Here is an 18,277-nt window from a genome sequence, read left to right as displayed (position 1 = left end):
ATAAAAGTCATATTTGGGAATTTACTTGCCACACGCCGCCACATTTTGCGGAAATGGCGAGGAAACAATGAATTCTAGTGTGCAGTCAATGGCTGGCAGCGTCTGGCACTTTGGGCTCCACGTAAGGAAGCCAACGAGCTAATGGAAGGCGTTGGTGGTAGATGAATCATTGTTCATGGCCAACGCAGCAGCCATAGAAGTGCACGGCATACTTGTGCAAATGCGTTACCGATATTGGTGGTGCTGCGAGCAATTGCGCAGAAACGTGACTTCTGGGTAAACGCCCAGCGCAAAGTGTATAGTACTGCGGGAGCCAAATCGAAGTGAATTACGGTTGAGCGCAGCGCACATAATTAGCTAAAGAACATAACGGTGAAAATGATTACACATTGAAACTGAAATAGAAATTCAAAGCAAGTGGTTTAGAGAAAACGTTATATCGCTGCAACTGAATTATTATGCGCATTCATTATTCTATATAAACGAGATATTCTGCGAAGATGCGAAGATCGGGCTTGTTATGAGTTATACTACTTCTACTTTTACCGCTTATAGCCTTCGTTATGGTGTGTAGCGTATATTTATAGCAAAAGAAGCAAAAGCGTTAACTTCAGTTGCACTGGAGGTATTCTGGAGGTATTCAAGAATTTGATTTGGATTTCGTTCAGCCTGTTTGTAAGCAGCTATATGATATACTTTAACAGTAATTTAGTCCCCGTTAGGGTGGTAAGGTTCACATAAGTTGTCATCGAGGTCATCCAATGGTAGGCCCAGGAAACGTGCTGTTTAGACAGGGTAGGACGATGGGGTGAGGGGTGTCAGATGTGTAGGTCTAACTGGGCATGCGCAGAGGTGGTTAGAGTCATGCCGGGACTCGTTGTATGCTGGACTCACCCTTGATTCTCGCGGCAAATCGAGCTTTTCGCCTGCTATGGGTGGTGGTTTGACTCCAAGTACCTAAGTGAGAGGGAGTCGGTGAAGATGTTTACGGCACCACTGTGCATAGCAATCAGTGCATGGCTAAACTTAGTTGCGTTCGAAGTCTGGTCGGCGTATTGTCTTCTGTCGTCGATATAGTGGAGGAGGGACCACGTGATGCCCCTAGGAGGCGGTTCCGTTTCAAGCAGATAACTGCAAGGATGATTTCTACGAAAACACCACAGCAGAAATTGCTTGGAGAGGATTTCATTATGCTTCTTAACTGGGACCCGTAATAGTCCGGAGTGCAATGTTTTGACATATTTGTAGGCTTCTCGTCTGTGTATCGCTATATCCAGACAACATTATTGGAGCGGCGTGGTTACGAACCGGCCGGCGGATTGCCTTTCCCATATGCTAACGGATTAAAGAATTTGTTGCGGCTCTGTATTTTTGCAATAATCATGGTCGTGTGAGGAGTGTAGAAGCACGGGTGTCAAAAGTGTCAAAAGCTTTCCACAAGTCCAACGCCTCGAGGATCGTCCTCTTGCAGGGTGGTTTTTGTTCATGGACTCAAGCATGGGCGTTTATGACGGTAAGTGCTGTAGTGGTGATGTGCACTTTTCGGAAACCATGCTGGTGGTTCGCTAGACTCAAGAAGACTAGTGTCTTCATTACTGGGGAGAGAAGAGTTATAGGCCGATGGGAATCCCATTCGTTGACGGGTTCCCCAGGTTTCAGTAGTGGGACCACTCTTCCGATTTTCCACACATCGGGTATTTGAAAAGTGGTCAGCGATAGGTTGAGGACCTAGGTGAGGAAACTTACACCTGTCGAGCCTAGGTGCGTTAGCATCCCAATATTGATTCCATTAGGCCCAATAGATTTGGAAGGTTTGCCTTGTTGATGACACTCTGAACCTCCTCATCGGCGAAAGTAATTGGTGCACAGTCTTTTGGCATTTTGCGCAGCCGTCAGTTAACATATCGTTTGGCTTTGTCTACCGATGGTTGCAGTGTAAATTCCCGGCTAAAATAGCTCGCGCAATCCTTCGGGTCTGAAGAAACATGGCCAATGAATTGAATTTCAACTCGATCATCATGTTTCTTCGGGTTAGACAAAGCCTTGACCGTGGTCCAAAGCTTACTCACGCCCGTCGAGAGGTTGCAATACTTCTGATGCTCTATCCAATTTGTCCATTTTTGTAGTTCGATATCGACAAATTAGTAGGTTCTTTGGAAAAAGACGTGTGAAAAATTTCAGGTCACTAACTCAAAAACTGACGGACTAATTCGCGTATATACAGAGGATTTGACTCCTTATGAGGTCTACGACGTTTAATGCTGAGTGCTACACACTTCCTAGCAAAGTTACAGGGCATTAATTATAAAAACTAACCTAGCTTTTAGTCTTTGCTTATTTGGGAGTTTCAGAAATCATATTTTTTGGTTCTTTCGCAGAAATTCGATCAGAGTGTCATTGTCTCTTATTGAAACAAATTTCATTCCTGGAGAATTGTGATACCCATTGAAATCTGAAGGATTTTGAGGTAATACTAACTTAAGCACATATACTTCCTGTTATCGCTTGACACTCCAGCCTGTGCCACCGCCTACGCACTTACATGCATACCACCGGCAAGCACCCGATTCCACCCGAAATTCTACGCTGCAAATGATTTATGCACAGAAATGTGTGTCCATAAGTAACATGTAAGCGCTTGTTCGACGCTCACCAGCTCGAGTGCAGCCTAGGACAAACCTAAACCATTATGGCTATACATTGTAACTCAAGTGCAAACTTAATAAATTTACGCCACTGTTATCGTAAATTCACTTTTGCTGAAAAATGCAATTTTTCTTTCTACCACAAACGGACGGACAACTAAATGGATCGAAGAGGTACAAAAATAAGGAATACCATAAAATGCTAAGTAGGCACACACACACATGGCTTACACATTTATGAACATTTGTAAGCTTGTGGACGGCTGTTGTAGCCCGTTGCTCTGCGAGTCCAGCGCTGACGGCTCCTCATTCGGCGCGCATTGCGCTTTGTGGCACGGTGCACGCTGGGCTTTAATCACGAAGTGTCAACATAAAACACCCAATGCTATAAGTAATATGTTGCAATAGTGAAATAGCGAAAAATATAGCAAAGCAGTAGGTATCGTTCGCGGCCCTTTGCGCTTGGACAACCAGCAGACCAGCTAGCGTGCGCGATTGGCAACCCACAGCCTGCCATGCGGCCTCTGCGCAAATGCGTGGGATTTCCGTAGCAGCACGCTGGCGTACATTGAAAGGCTTACAACATATATGTGTATATGTGTGTGTGTGCCTCTATGTTGCGGTGTATTTTACTTTCGTTGCTGGGTAGATGGTAATCTCATTACGCCTCTTCTCATATGGGCTTCTAAGAGTCTTTTTTTTTGGAAGCTTCTTTTTATTTATGCTCAATAGTTTGGCTACCTTTTCAGAGTTTGACATATGTGGAGCATTAAAGGCACTTTTGCTTTTAAATAGCTGAGGAAATGAGAAAGAAACGTGTTTCTTATAAAGCAGTGACTTGTGCGGAAAGCTAAACCTTTTTGGAATGGAGACATTGGCATTACCTGATATATGTATATAGATAGATGCGAAGAAAGCATAAGCATACAACCGGCGGAACCCAGAAGGAAGAAGTAGGAACAACTGGAAGCTCACTATTCGAGTTCGGTATGAAAAATCGGTAAAATTATTGGAAAAGCACATGATTGTTCTTCTTCTTCTTGAGGATTAAGAACTTGTGCAAAACACAAGGTTCAGAATAGAGCGTCTGCCTTATGAAAGGATCAAAAAAGCTTTCAAAAGCTACCCAAAGCCAGGTAGTCAGATAGGTAGGTTGGGTTTTCTTCACAAGATCTTTGGAGCCATCCACGTGAGCGATGTATATCGAAAAAGATGATGCCACAAACTGTATGAGCTCTACGGCGACATGGATATAGTTAAGTGCATAAAAATTAAGGGGATGCGCTGGTTAAACTAGGTCCATATTAAACTTGTTTGGCCACAGCGGAATCCCCGCAAATTATAAAGGCGATAAATTTGCAAAAAAATGCTTGCCTATCCAAATTCAATCAGGATGTGGACGAGGGGTTCGTCTACCTTCGAGCCTTAGATTTATGGATCTATGGACCTCTATGATAATTTGGACCCCTTCGTCGCGAAGCTTACTCCTACCAGCATCGGACAGGGTGGAGTCGCTGAAGAAACGGCGCAGTTAGCTTTTCACGGATGGATCGATGCTGAAGGGGAATATTGGAGGGAGAGTTTTCTGGCGAGAGCTCTCAATCAGCGCTTTTGTGGTCGCGGAAACCTGCTGGCGCAGAGTGGAAATGTCTATTGAATTGCTAGCTCTTAGCAAGACTGACATCGTCACAATGATAGGTATCCTAACTAGGCTCTGTCCTATAGGCACTCACTCGGCTAAAGATTTTGAAGAACGCCATTTGTTACAATGAGTACAATGAGGGTGATGAGAGGGAAACAGCTAAACTTTCACCTCCATTATCCAGCTTTCACCAGACCAAAGTTAAAGCATCTCGATTGCTGTACGTTTTACAAACCCGGCGACTTGGCAGGAATTGATATTAGACGCCACAAAAGAATTTGTAGCAGGCTCAAAGAGTTTTGTCAATACATATATGACGGTATTTTTAATCCATACCGAAGAGTTCTGGGCATTACCACGGACAGGCGTCTTTAGCTGTGCAATTCTGAGACAGAATGTAAAGACTTTCTTGAATTTCCATTATCTCCGCTTGGAAGCACTGCAAGAGTCTTATAGTCGAAAGGCGAGTCGGATATCAAATTTTGCTAAAAAGACACTAACTCTCACTCGATTTTCTAGTTTAGAAGCATCCGTAGAAATACAGAGCCAAGCTAAATGCCTAAGCATTGTGGTTCAACCGAAGTTCTTACATATTCACATGGTTTAGAGCCAGCTTTTGTGTTGGTAATTTCCAACTACTTCAAAAACGTATTTGTAAGGAAATTTGCTCGGCATTGCCAGCGTCATAAGTCCACTAAGCTACGGCTATGTTACATTTGAGTGAAAATTTGTTGCTCCGCGATTACTACTGATCTGCAAGTAAAGACTTTTTTCGACGTTTGTGGCAATCGGCAGTCATGTGATATAGCCAAAGCAGCTGCCGCTTGTCTCTAGGATTTGAATTCCTTTTATGGGTGTCGGCGACGATCGCTATTGGTGTTCGGTTGCAATATTTTGGCAGGCTGCTGGTTGCGAGTCTTTCACCGCCGTCCTCCCAGCACCATGTCAGGTATTTATGGAATTTATGTTTGTTTGTTACAATAACAGTCACATAAAAAGCACACAATGCAACATGGAAAGCTTCAATAACCGCCGGTATAATAAAACACAAAAGACTCGGTGCATTGTTGTACCAGTACAAGTTGTCTACTGTGTGTCGCAAGTAACAACAAATTTATGTTCAGTTCGGTGGCATAATTCTAACATGACTGGCTGACGTGTTTCTCGCTTGTAACAGACTGTTCTTATTGTTGTGGCTACGTTTTGTTCAACAGAAATGCAATTTTGTGTAGAAATTTGCATAAAATTCACTTTTCCGTTCCCTTTCAAATTCCGCCTGACTCATTTTCAGGTTCCTGGATAACGGGTTGTTAGGTTAGGTTCGTCTTTCGGACTTTAAGGTTAGGTTATACTGCCCGGCTGTAACTTTTTGCAGTAAACGAAATTCCGCCTGACTAATTTTCGGATATCTGACTTTGGAGTTGTTAGTTTGAGTTAGGCTTTCGAATTTTTAGGTTAGTTTAGTTTTCACAAACTAATCCTCAGTAATAACGGATGGAGATTCAGTTTAATTTGAGCTGAAGTATTCGTCATACAGAACATCAATGTTCTTTGCGAGCTTTAAGCGCGATTTGAAATCTAATTTTGTTACCACTTGAACTGCAAAGCCCTTTGATATCTAAGCCGAGTTCTAGTTAATGCTGGACAGAAGCATAAGAAGTATTTCAGGGTATCTTTCATGTATCGTCGTTATTGCCCATCCGGCTGGGATATGATACCAGTAAGTTTCAATCTGTCATTAGACCAACAACTGTACTGCAGTATCTTCGAGACCATGTGAATAAAAAGCGTGTGCGGGTTTCTTCGAAGCTCTTGCACATGATCATGGCCATTCTGCATATATTTAAGGCATTCCATTTTGCTCTGATCCTTCAGTTACCCCTTAAGGAATCTTTATTATGCACCGTTTTTTACGACTTGCAAACTTTTGGCAACGTCATCAGCGATTTCGTTTCCCGAAATTCCTTTGTGACCAGGAACACAATATATTCATACGAGTATATGCTCTCCACATCTACTGTCACCCTGGTCTTTCTTTTGCATTAAAACTGAAAATCTTTTTCTGTTGCGTACTTTCTAGCAAGCTGAATACTTAGTTCATTTTGCTTTCTGCGAGACCAAATACCTGTTACTGAAGTAGACTTTTATTACGCAAAGAAGGAAACCATTTAATTAGCATTTAACTGTTTCATATATTATTTCCTCAAGTTTCTGACATCATTGCATTTCGCTATAACGAAGTCAATAAACTGTCACTCTCGTATGCAAGTATAATTCGATTGTTGTAAATTAGGGTGATCCTTTTTCCACCTTGTGCATCGCACATTCACCAAAAGCTTGGCTCACACGTTCCCTTTTCCGATGCCAAAATGTGTCAGTAACCGGGAACCCAAATTATAGCTTTCTTGCAATTGTTAACTGCGCTGAAATTAATCTGTGGCATCGACAAGGCCAGCAGTGCCTTCTGCTTATCTCCAACAGAACTCCATAGTCCTTCTCTATACCTAATACTTCCGCTTGAAAACTGAATTTGCTAGCCGGATAGAAAAAGAAAGAAAGAGAGATGTCAAGACCATTGTAGTGTACCATGGTCCCTACTCCGCAATCCATTTTGGATCTTCTTTTTCATTCACATATAGAGAGTAACCTCACTCCAAAGTGATTTTTGAAATATAAATTTGACCAGATTTAGTCTGGTTTACTTAGTTTTGGCTGGTTCTATGCTCCATATGTAAGGATTGGTCTAATTATGGCCGTAGACATACATATGACCATATCCCAAATATGCTACTTGCTTCACTGCTCCTCAATTGAGTTGAAGTAGTAGTGCTTTCGATACACTATCTTCTAGGTTTGCTCCTAAATGTATGTATATTTATTAGCCTTTCTAGAACCCTCAGCATGAAGAAGGTAAGACTTGTTGTCTTTTGCGTTATCGATTGTTCTTCTTCTCGATTTTGGAAGGAACACCCTTTTGTCGCTTTTCCAGCTTCTTGGTATGTAGGATAGTTGGATGCTCGCCTTATATGTATATCTTGGCATGGAAACCACTCATTCGTTTAGTTTTGTAACATTATGGGAATAATTCCAGCCTGACCCGTCACTTTAAATGATAAAACTCTCTTTTAAGCATATATAATCTTCTTCTTACTAATTATGATAACTGATTGATCTGCTGTATTTGCAAGTAGTTGAGTTTGTGCTTTCGCTTCGGTATGCTGACAACCAAAGAATGAATGTGCAGAACTCTTCTTTTGCTTTTTTGACTGCTTTTTGTATTGCCTCAAGATAGCTTAGGTGACTTGGAAAGGGTATTGACAACAGCTCCAAGTTGCTAATGTGTAGCTCAGGCTACTTGTCGCTTTCTACACTAGTCGTTGTAAGCTACAGAAGCACTTATGTAACATGGGCCTAGCTACTTATGTGAATTACCATTTCAGCGACTTGAAGCCTGAAACTCCAGAACACCAGCTAATTGTTAGCAGTCTGTAGGCGCAGGATAAAGACCTTTGGATCCATGTTTCCAAATAGGGTCACATCGCTTCAATAGCAGCTAGCAGTATATGGAAATTTACCAATATTCTAGGGCTAAGTGAGTAGTGGAAACTTAGGAAAGGGCACGATAGACCTTAGGTCGCGGTGCAATACTCATTTATTTATCTAATCTAATCTAGCTTAGTAGAGTTGCCGAATTTTCGTCCGATAACTATCATTGAAGTGATTTGTCTTATGTATTCTTAGGTTCTTGAGGTCAACCTTCCACCAGGGAGGCGACTTTTTCTTTTTGAGAACCGTAAACAGTGTCGAGTGGTTGAAAGACGAGATTAAAAGTTTTTCTAACTTTTCCAAATTTCCGTCTAATTCTTGAACATTATTGACTTTCTTTTTATATTTTTTTAGCTTTTTGTTGTTATTTTGGTAAATTTATGGTTTACTGTTCTTCTATGGTTTAGTTATTGGAGGAGAGTACTGGATTTCTTGCGACTGCTGAAGAATATCCGGGAGAGATCCGGCATGGATGGTTTCTCGGACACTCTCCAGTCATCATTTCTGATTCTTCTTTACTTTCTGATTAATGTTTCGATTTTAAGGGCTCGTTTCGTTCTTTGCAGGGAAACTCGGAGTGGTGGTGCCAAACTTCAAAGTGCGCTTTATGGTCAGCTGCACTCAGTTATATATCTTACAAAGAAATTATATGCGAACGTCCACCCTAGTGGACTCATATATGCTGTGCGCAAATTGATACAGCTTCGGGCCATAAAAAACAAATAAAAAATTAATTACATCCGTGAGACAACTTTTTTGTCACTTTCCTTAGCGTGGAGCCCATCTACGAAGCTTACGTGTGCATTTTCTTCACTTTACACGTACAAGTTCACTGTTACATTGCAACGGAATAGGCGCGTATGTGTGTGTATGTGTCATTCTGGTTGTGCAACTAATAATTTCCATTTTATTTCTTACTCTCACTACCGGTGACTCTTACTTACCCGACTGCTTGCTGCCTGTTTGCCGTTTGTCACTGCTCTTGCAGTTGCTGCTGTTGTTGCTTGTTCTTTTAGCACTCACGTTATTGTTTTTGGTATTGTGGCAACAGCTATAATTTCTAATTTACATACATCAACGTCAACGAGCATACAAAGGTGACTACTTACGTGTATGCCACTTACGTAATCCTATCCGTAATTGCTCCTTTTCGAAACCGCCACAAGTCCGCGGTGGCGGCTGCGGTTCGTTCTACGTCTGTGTTGGCGTCTGCGTCTGCGCCTGCGTCGGTTATAATCGTGCCACATTAACTCGCATACCCAGTTGCTTGTAACATTTTCATCTCACAGCAACAACCGCAACACACGCGTTATGGCCGCTGGACAGTTGTAGCGTCGAAGTGGCGCGCTGCTTTGTGCCACAATCATCCGTTCGTATGTTTCAGCTACAAGGCTGCAGTTATCGCTTTTTTCCTTGATGCCTCATGCGCCAGTTTGCTGTTACTAATTTCAATCCTGTTTTGCGGTAATTTCAATTAGTGAGCCGAGGCGCGCCGCTCTCACTGGGCAATGCGCCGTGCGCAGACGCACAACCGTTCTAAGACCTCGTAACTTAGAAGTAACTTATGCCAGCGACCATGGACTTGCGGAAGTCGATGAATATCGCAGTGGCGTGCGCAAGTGGGGGTATTTGTTTTCTTTTTTAGATTATTACTCTAAAAGAGAATTAGATTGGCAGTCTAGAAGAGCACACCTACCTAACACCTGTTGGGTTATACCAAAGTTGTCGATTTGTAGACCCTTAAACTGCTTAATTTTGCAGGGAAACCAAGAAAGGAAATCTAGACGTCTTAACCTTACGGCCACGCTATGCAAGTGCCATCTGATCTCTACTTACTTAAGTATGCTCTGTGCTTACTTATTCCTTCTTGCAAGTTCTTCTTCTTTTCTTTCCATTTATTGAATTTCTGTGATTGTCCTCGGTCGCCAAATAACGGACTTTGCTTTTTATATTAATCTGTGATGCATCTAACCTCATTTCCTTGCTGTCAACTGGATCTATTAACCGTAAGAGCGACCGCCATTTAAAGCTAGCTTTGGTTGTTGTAACCACACTCTGGTAGCTGTGGCTTAAATTACAAAATGCCCAACAGGAATTTTGATAAAGCTTCATTAACTAATTTCCATAGTTCCTCAAACCAATAGGGTTTGTTTTGTCAAAAAGTCTAGGTTTCCTCAAAAGGACCGCATTCCAAGTTCCTGTCTCATAAAAACCTCAAACCAATAGGATTTGTTTCGCTAAGTAGACTGGGTTTCGTCCAAAGGATCACATTTTAAGTTCCGGTCTTATAAACACCTAAAACCAATAGGATTTATTTCGTAAAGAAGACTAGGTTTCGTCAAAATGACCGCATTCCAAGTTCCCGTCTTATAAAAACCTCAAACCAATAGGGTTTTATTTCTTCGACAATACTGAGTTTCCTCAAGATAACTGCATTTTAAGTTCCCATCTTATAAAAATGAAAATAAAAATTCAACCGCTATTCAATACACGTCTAAACTATGAGTATTTCACCGACCAAGGTTCACGAGATCGCCATTGAACTAGACTCCAGTTTTAGGTAACGCTTTCTTTACCTTCACAGTTTACTTAGTTCGAAAAATAAAGGCATCTCTTTTAAACATTCCTATGCGCCTATTATGCAATCGCTTGAAAATTAACAGTTTATCCCTGTAGTGGCAATATTAGCGTACGCTGGCCAGTATTAAAGCCACCGACAGTCCCCGAACGTCTGCGGCCGTTGCAAACCGCCATTGCACGCAATCCTTGCCGTGGTTCAACGGGTAGATTCGTGCAATTGGTACTTTCAGGCTGCCTCCATCATTTGTCACATCATAGTGGCCGTTACAGTGGACAAACATGACACGTTCTCTGCGTGCTGCGTACGCAAATGCTTAGCGCAGAAATGGAGTAACAGCGGCGTAACAGCCTTAGGGGTAACGCCTGTCGCAATACGTTGCACGGAGCTACGTTTTACTAACACCTCCCAATGCCAAATGCACACTTTTTGCAACCGCACTGTGCGGCAACAGCGGTGTGGCCACTAATTGTCAACTGGTTCCAAAGTTACGAGCTCCTTTGCCGGGTAAGTGCGTTTGTTGGGCAAAAAACATTACGTGGGGTTCCAGTGCGTGCGTGAAAAATGTGCCCATCGCTTGCGTACATCAACGGCCAACGGCATTTGGCAGTTGGCGGACGGCAACAAGTAACTGGCCACAGCAGTAAACAGCGAGAACCGCCGCAAACCGGGCACACACTCAACTTATATGCATACTCTACCTTATGCCGAAGGAAGCTGCAGGTTTAACTGGCTGGCTGGTTGGCTGACTGGCGGGTGTTGAAGATTTTGCAGCGCGAGTTGTGGCAAGGGGCGCCGGCGGCCGTCATTTATTTGCCTTGCGGGCCAGCAGGCTATGATAATAATGGATGCACGGTTGGCGCAGCATCTATGTTGTGGGGCGTGTTGGTATTCAACAGCTAGTTTACATCTTCGCGCTGCCCTCAGGCGTGCAGCTCCAGCAACAGGCAATTGATGATAGCGGATGCGTAAACGCATTTTGTAGAAAATGCCGTTAGGCATGATCATGCACCGCGCACGCCGTCGTAGACGTCGCCAGTGCTACCGCGCGGCTGCCCAGCGTTACCAGACCACTTCCAGCACACAATTCAATTAAAAGCGTTCAGCCAAAGCAGAACCAGCGCCAGTGCTACAATGCAACACTTTATTGCGTAATGTTGCATGCAACAGCGCATTGGTTAACCAAGTATAGTGTACAAAGTAGTTGTAGAGCAAGAAAGGGAGTATCAGAACCTTGGCAACTGGTTCGTTTGATTTGGTTTTTACGCGAGTTGAGCGGAGGCATGCAACGAACCAGTTGTTGCTTGCAACTGAGCTAATGCACTACTTTCAGTTGCGCCGAAGCGAAGTTCTTTGCGATGTTGTGTTTTGATAGTCGCCCATCAGTGCGTATTTGTTGGCTGTCTTCATGGCAGAAGCAACTAATTTTAGCATAGCGGAAATCGTATAAATCGCATTTCGAAATGAGGAAAGTGTAATAGAATTTGTTAAATTACAGTTTCAATTTGACAAATTAGGCTAAGCGAACTTTTGTTATTTCTTTTTTAACAAAAACATTTTTTTAATATTCACTATAGCCGTCAAGATTCCATCTAAGCATGTCATTTCTTCCGGCGTTAAGTATTTGTGAACTCCATCTCCAGACTCTGAATCGAATACTTTCAAAGCTGGGCAACGTGCGCTAGCCAACATAACTTGACTCCCTGAACAATATCAATATCGCAGGTAACTGTAGAGCTGATGAAACAGATTGGAAAAGCATCCGAGTTCCGGAAGGGTCTGTGCTCCCATCTCTTCGTGTGCTCTACGACTAGATAGCTGGGTTTCGCGGGATCTTGATTAGTAAGAGTCGATAGTGAGCTCTTTGTCCTCAGTAAAACTAGCCTCTCTCTAGTTATTAGGGTTCTAATTTGTCATTGTCCTATCGACTTCATGCTGTAAAGTTAAAAATCTTAACGGACGCCAGCTGGAGAATCTTTTGCTAGAGCAAGACTTAAACACGTTGGAGCTCGCACTTGAATTGTTATACAATGCAGTAATTATATTTTTATGGCTTCACAAAAGACTCTATATAGCAGTCCAAGTGAGATCTCTGGATCAGCCATTAAACTTAATCTAACCTACTGCCTGTACAGACTGACGAACAGGGAGTCTCCGGAATTTGAACTCGTTTTGTCATCCTGAAAATGTATATATATATAAGTCTATGTCCATCTCGACTAGTTTTAGATGACCAAGTATCCCCTCGGTAGCAAAAAACAACAGTTTGAAGGCGAGCTACAGTGAGAAGGCGATTTAAGGCAATACACCTGGTTGATGTCCTCGTAAGAGTTACCCAATCGATAACTTAATCGAGCAGCTACAATCTTTTATAAGAAGTGTACAGTTGCTGGCGTACGCCGATGACATTGACAGCAACAAAGTTGTCAGCCTCGAAGTACAGCTCAGAATAATTCTTGCCACCAGGTGCTACTTTGGACTGAGTAGGCAATTGAGAAGTAAAGTCGTTTCTCAACGAACAAGAACCAAACTCTATAAGTCTCTCATTATTCCCGTCCGGCTCCATTGTTTGAGGAAGACCTCAATTTCGTTGGAAAGACCAGGTTGAGAAGAACTTGGCTACACTTGAAATCTCAAATAGGCGCCAAACAGGGAAAAGCCTATAACCGCGTAAGCGGTGTCTACGCTAATAAAGAAAAAGAATATAAAACAACCGTTAGGTGAACTAAGCTATTACAGTCTGTAGCAACTTGTTCCTACTTGTTGTTGAACTCATAGTTTTGGATTTTCGCCTCTGTTTTGAACTTTGAACTTATCTTGTTCTTGCTGAATAAAAGTCAGAACCCTCTGAGCTTTGAGTAAAATGAACATATTTGATGGTTTATTTTGTGCGCTCTGCAGCGCTACAGGTACTAAGGTCAAATCAAATATTCTAGTAAAGCACAATAACAACGTTTTCAATACGAAGTGTACTTCAATGCAATTCATACCATAACAATGTACGAGTTTCATATGCAACAAAGCAACAAAAAATGTACAAATCATCCTTCAATTACGCGCTCAAAGAAACAACAAAAAAGCGTGTGTGTGTGTGTGTGTGTGTGTGTGTAACAATAGCAGCGTTAACAAAGTTTTTCGACATAATGCCACATTAGTGGGCCGAACACTGTGGCAAGGCACTTGAAATGAGCCGCATGTTGGTGTTGATGAAGTGTCTAACGGTATAAATGCAACAAAGTGCCATTAATTGTGTGATCATCATGCAGCTGCCTTAAGTGAGCTATCTTGGTCAAACACAACACACACTCACACATATAAACATATAATGATGCCGCAACAAAAACAAAAAAGTGCAGCAAAAAGCAACATCACCAAAGCATTTGTGGCATCGCATAAAGCAAAATTAAAACTCTATGTTTTGGATGTTTGAAATTACACATATTCTGAGGAAAAAATTTCCATTAGCGTTTTGCCGTGCGCAGCTGAGCTTCTTCAAGATGTGCGGGAAATTGGGTCAAAAGCGTTTGAATGGCTTTTAAAAGTGCGCGGCCGAGTTGAGGTCACCACGATGCGACGGCAAATGCAACGCCTCTACAAAACGTTGACTTTCGACATGAAACCAGGCTTTCCACTGTGACGCGGCACGCAGCCACACGCACATGCATACGCACTTCGAAATATGTATGTGTGTATATGTATGTGTGTGCGCGTGTTGCTGTTTACGCTCAAGCGATTTTTTCGGGATATGCACATTGTATACTATGTAACCGGTAAAGTGGCTGCTTGCATGTTAGACATTTTCGATAAATTTACTGTTTCAAACACTTTAACAAAGTTCGAAATTTTTCGGAATTTATAAAAACAAGAAAACCGTTAACTTATAATGCACCGCAGCTAGTGTAGCCGTCAGAAAAAATGAAGTTTCCAAAAAAGAACTTGATTTTGATCGCTAACTTTGTACGGCTGCTATATGCTATAGTCGTCCGATCTGCATATTTTCCCCAGATATTAAGCGGTATTTTCAAAAATAATCTGTGCCAAATTTCGTGAAGATAGTTTATCAAATAAAAATTTTTTCATATAAGAACTTAATTGTGATCGTTCAGTTTGTATGGCAGCTATGTGATATAGCTGTCCGATCGAGAAAATTTCTTCACATATTATAAAGTTGCTATTACTAAAAATTAATGCCAAATTTGATGAAGATAACTTCTCAAATAAAAAAGTTTTCTTTATAAGAACTTGGATTGAATCGGTCAATTGCTTGTGGTGTGGTTTGTATGACAGCTATATGCTATAGTTGTCCGATCGGAAAACATTCTTAGAAATTTATAGTATTGTTTTAAGCATTAAGCCATGTTAAATTCGATGGAGATAGCTTCTGAAATAAAAAAGTTGTTCATATAAGAACTTAATTTTGATCGATCAGTTTGTATGGCAGCTGCATGCTACATTGAGCCGATCGGAAAAATTTCTTCAGAGATTGTGTCGATGCCTTAGATAATAATTCGTGCCAAATTTAGTAAATAGATCTCAACAAATAAAAAAGTTTTCCATACAAGCACTTAATTTTTATCAATTAGTTTGTATGGCAGCTATATGATATAGTGATCCGATAACGGCAACTCCGACAAATGAGCAGCTGCTTGGAGGGAAAAGCATGTGTTCCAAATTTCATAACGGTAACTCAAAAACTAAGGGATTAGTTCGTGTTTATATAGGTACAAACAGTGGGTCTAAATCGCCCTGTTCGGGGTATAGAATTTTTTTGTGGGATTTTTTTTGTATTACACCTTGTTACTAAAGCAGATCTGTTGTAAAATTTCAGTTAAAATTCTATATGACATTTCAAAAACCGAAATCATTTGTTTTACTAAATAACCAATATATAGGTTAGGTTGCTGAATTAACCGCCGAGCCTAAAAAATTTCATCTATTTACAACGCTTTACTTCCAAAGAGTTTTGTGCTCTTCTTAAATATAAAAAATGCAAATAAATTTTTTTTCTACAGAAACGTAAAAGAAGTGCCAGCAAAAAAGTTCCCTTCTTTGTTATTGCTTCGCTTTTATCGCGTGCTCACGACATTTCACTTTCGCGTTTATGGTACTAAGGCGCTTTTGTACTATATATTGCATACTACACATAAACAGCAATAACAACACGCGGTATATGCGAGTTTAGCCCAGAAAGGATCAAGGGTTTGTTGCAAGCGCTGTGGCACTACTAATGCGCGCTTATAACGAGACTATGTATAATGAACTATAAAATCATAAAAACAATCACCGCGAACGACAGCAGCGTATGCGATATTTGTAGATTTTGCACTATAAAAGAATGGAGCTAACTCATAACAATGGCATTGGCAATGAATGGCGAAATGTTGTGATCACGCTGATCATGCGCCATTTGGCATTAAGTGGCGACAGTACGAAGGTAATAAAAACAAAACTAAACAAGTAAGGGAGCGCTAAGTTCGGGTGTAGCCAAACATTGTATGCTCCTGCAAGAATCAAAGCCAGGGAAATATCTTAAGTTGCAAAACGTCAACCAGAGGATCGGAATCCCTAAATCGAATCACCTCTTAACTTCGAGAGAGACTATGAAAACTCGATGGTACGAGCTGCATGGGTTCAAGACTGCAGAAGTCATGTGCAAAACGGTAGATCGGTAGTACACAAAATTTCCATTGGTTCTCGAAAAAAGAGACTGTAGGAACATTATCGGAATACTAACTGATCACAGGTGGCGGCACACGCCGCAGAATGTAGCTGACTGATGGAGAAAACTACAGGAAATATCTAGAGCAGGGCACCAGGAAAACAATGGAGCAGCTCTTGTGCACTTTTCCTGCAAGACTACTCTGTAAGTATCGGGGGTTCCCACGGTATGATACACTGGAGGAGGTATCGGCCGCAGAGTTTGTTAAAATTCACGTCAAGCGCAGACATCTTAAAGACCTCACATGCAATCGCCAATCAGATGAAGTAAAGTCACCCAAAAGTTTGTAAATCCTGACTTTAGTTATGTGAGGGCCAGGTCAAGTTTTCGCCCAATTTTATCCATTTTAGACACAAAGATACACTTTTATCAATAAATCCCGCTCTCTCATTTTCATTGAGATAACTCACTTATTGGGCGATAAATGCGGTAGAGAGAAGTTCGAAAATCTGTATATTAGGTATATGGAGTCTCACGGAAGTATTGACCCAATTTAATTAAGTTTTGATACACAGAGTAACTGTTTTCAGAAAAGGATTATCTCTTCATTTCAATTATATACCTCACATATTGACCGATATGTTCGATCAAAAGTTAACTATAGACACTGTGGTCTACATATCCGGTACCTAGCGCCTTGAACAGTTTCGCCTGATTTTGATAATTTGTGGAAATAGTTTGGCATACTTCAAAGGAAAGTGTAAAGTCTTATCGCGTTATATTAACTGCGTCCTTATTTATATACTAAAAAGTGAAGAAGTCAAATGGAATTTAAAATCATGTTATATGGGATGGAGGCATGCTTACAATCCGATTTTGCCCACTTTCGCACTGTAGCATAAGAATGTCAGATGAATATCGCATACCGAATTTGGTTCAAATCGGTCGAGCAAGTCCTGAGATATGTGATTTAACCTAAAAGTTCGAAGCATATCCCGCCGCTTGCTTTCACACCCTGTATATTTTCTACGATTTTTTATGGCAAAGCGTCTGTGTCTTGCACTTTGTTGTTGTTTCTATTATATTTTAGCGCTTTTTCGCCCGCTGCTGCACTTGCTAAAACATTTGTGCAACACGTGCAGATCTTTGAGGCAATTTAATATGGAACTTTCTGCTCAAATTTGGGCAACACGTTTTGCCGTAAATCGCGACGCTCATGTTTCAGCTGGGTCTTGTATTGAGTGCAGTTTTTATTATTGCACCGTGATTTCTATTTTAATGCCGGCTCATTTGCTTTTCTCTTCATTGGGTTTTAGCAATGGAAAGGCGAAGAAGCGTGATCTGTTCTTATTTTGAATTCTAATGCAGCGCTGCATTGCACGGAAGTTTGGTTTTAATGAAATTTGTAATGGCAAAAATTTAGATTAAGTAAGTAGGAATGAACGAAAAGATTGGAGCAAATTCAACTCTGTGACAGAATATACTATAAAGTGGTATTTCCCTGGCTTCGATTCTTGCAAGTTGCAAGAGTATAAAATGTTCGGATACACCCGAACTTAGCTCTTCCTTACTTGTTTCAGTTTAAACACAACATCCTTACAAACATGAAGTTTATGTATGTTTGGAAACTTGATATGTACTACTGTGATCAAATTGAAAGGTAGTATAAACAAAATTTTATATTTATTTTATATAGTATAATTACATAAAACATAACAGAGCATCATTCAGTACTCACCAAAGAATTTTTCCATTACTGCACGCATTTTTCGCTTGTGGAAATAAAGATTATCCGCCTTTGGGGATGATATTGTGATCAATTCATTGCAGAGTGTTCATGGAGCTTAAAGTTTACAACGATGGACGAACGCATACAACGATAACCGCACTTCACACTTTTACCACTCATTCATTTTTATTTGATTTTTCTTTTTTTAGTTACTTATACGCTTCTACATCTTCCGCGCACTACCATAGGTTATACCGATATACGCATAAGTCAAAACGAACCGAAACCGACGCGTATTCACATATGTACATATGTACATACTTAGTACACGAAACGATGCCCATTCATTGATATTTTTCATTTGTATGACACATTTTACATTTCATAACATATTTATTTTACAAATTTCTTTTGACTTCTATCAATTATATATATTTTTTTTAAATATAATATTAATAAATTTATTCTGCACATAAGC

At 40.9% G+C, this 18,277-nt stretch overlaps 1 long non-coding RNA gene across 5 annotated transcripts in view; it reads right to left on the bottom strand.

Annotated features, from left to right (window-relative positions):
- The window catches only part of LOC120779028, a 256,412-nt gene extending 238,236 nt beyond the window's left edge, over positions 1–18,176 (bottom strand). For 2 of the 5 annotated variants that reach the window (XR_005705597.1, XR_005705596.1), the window contains exon 1: positions 17,809–18,176. This is a non-coding gene — a long non-coding RNA (uncharacterized LOC120779028). The remainder of the gene's footprint in view (positions 1–17,808) is intronic. The other 3 variants (XR_005705592.1, XR_005705595.1, XR_005705593.1) reach the window with 2 other exon arrangements.
- Positions 18,177–18,277: the final 101 nt, after the last annotated feature.

Source organism: Bactrocera tryoni, chromosome 5, assembly GCF_016617805.1.
Source record: "Bactrocera tryoni isolate S06 chromosome 5, CSIRO_BtryS06_freeze2, whole genome shotgun sequence".
Lineage (NCBI taxonomy): Eukaryota > Metazoa > Arthropoda > Insecta > Diptera > Tephritidae > Bactrocera > Bactrocera tryoni.
The sequence above is the reverse complement of the archived record's forward strand: the minus strand, read 5'-3'. Positions and strand labels throughout refer to the sequence as shown.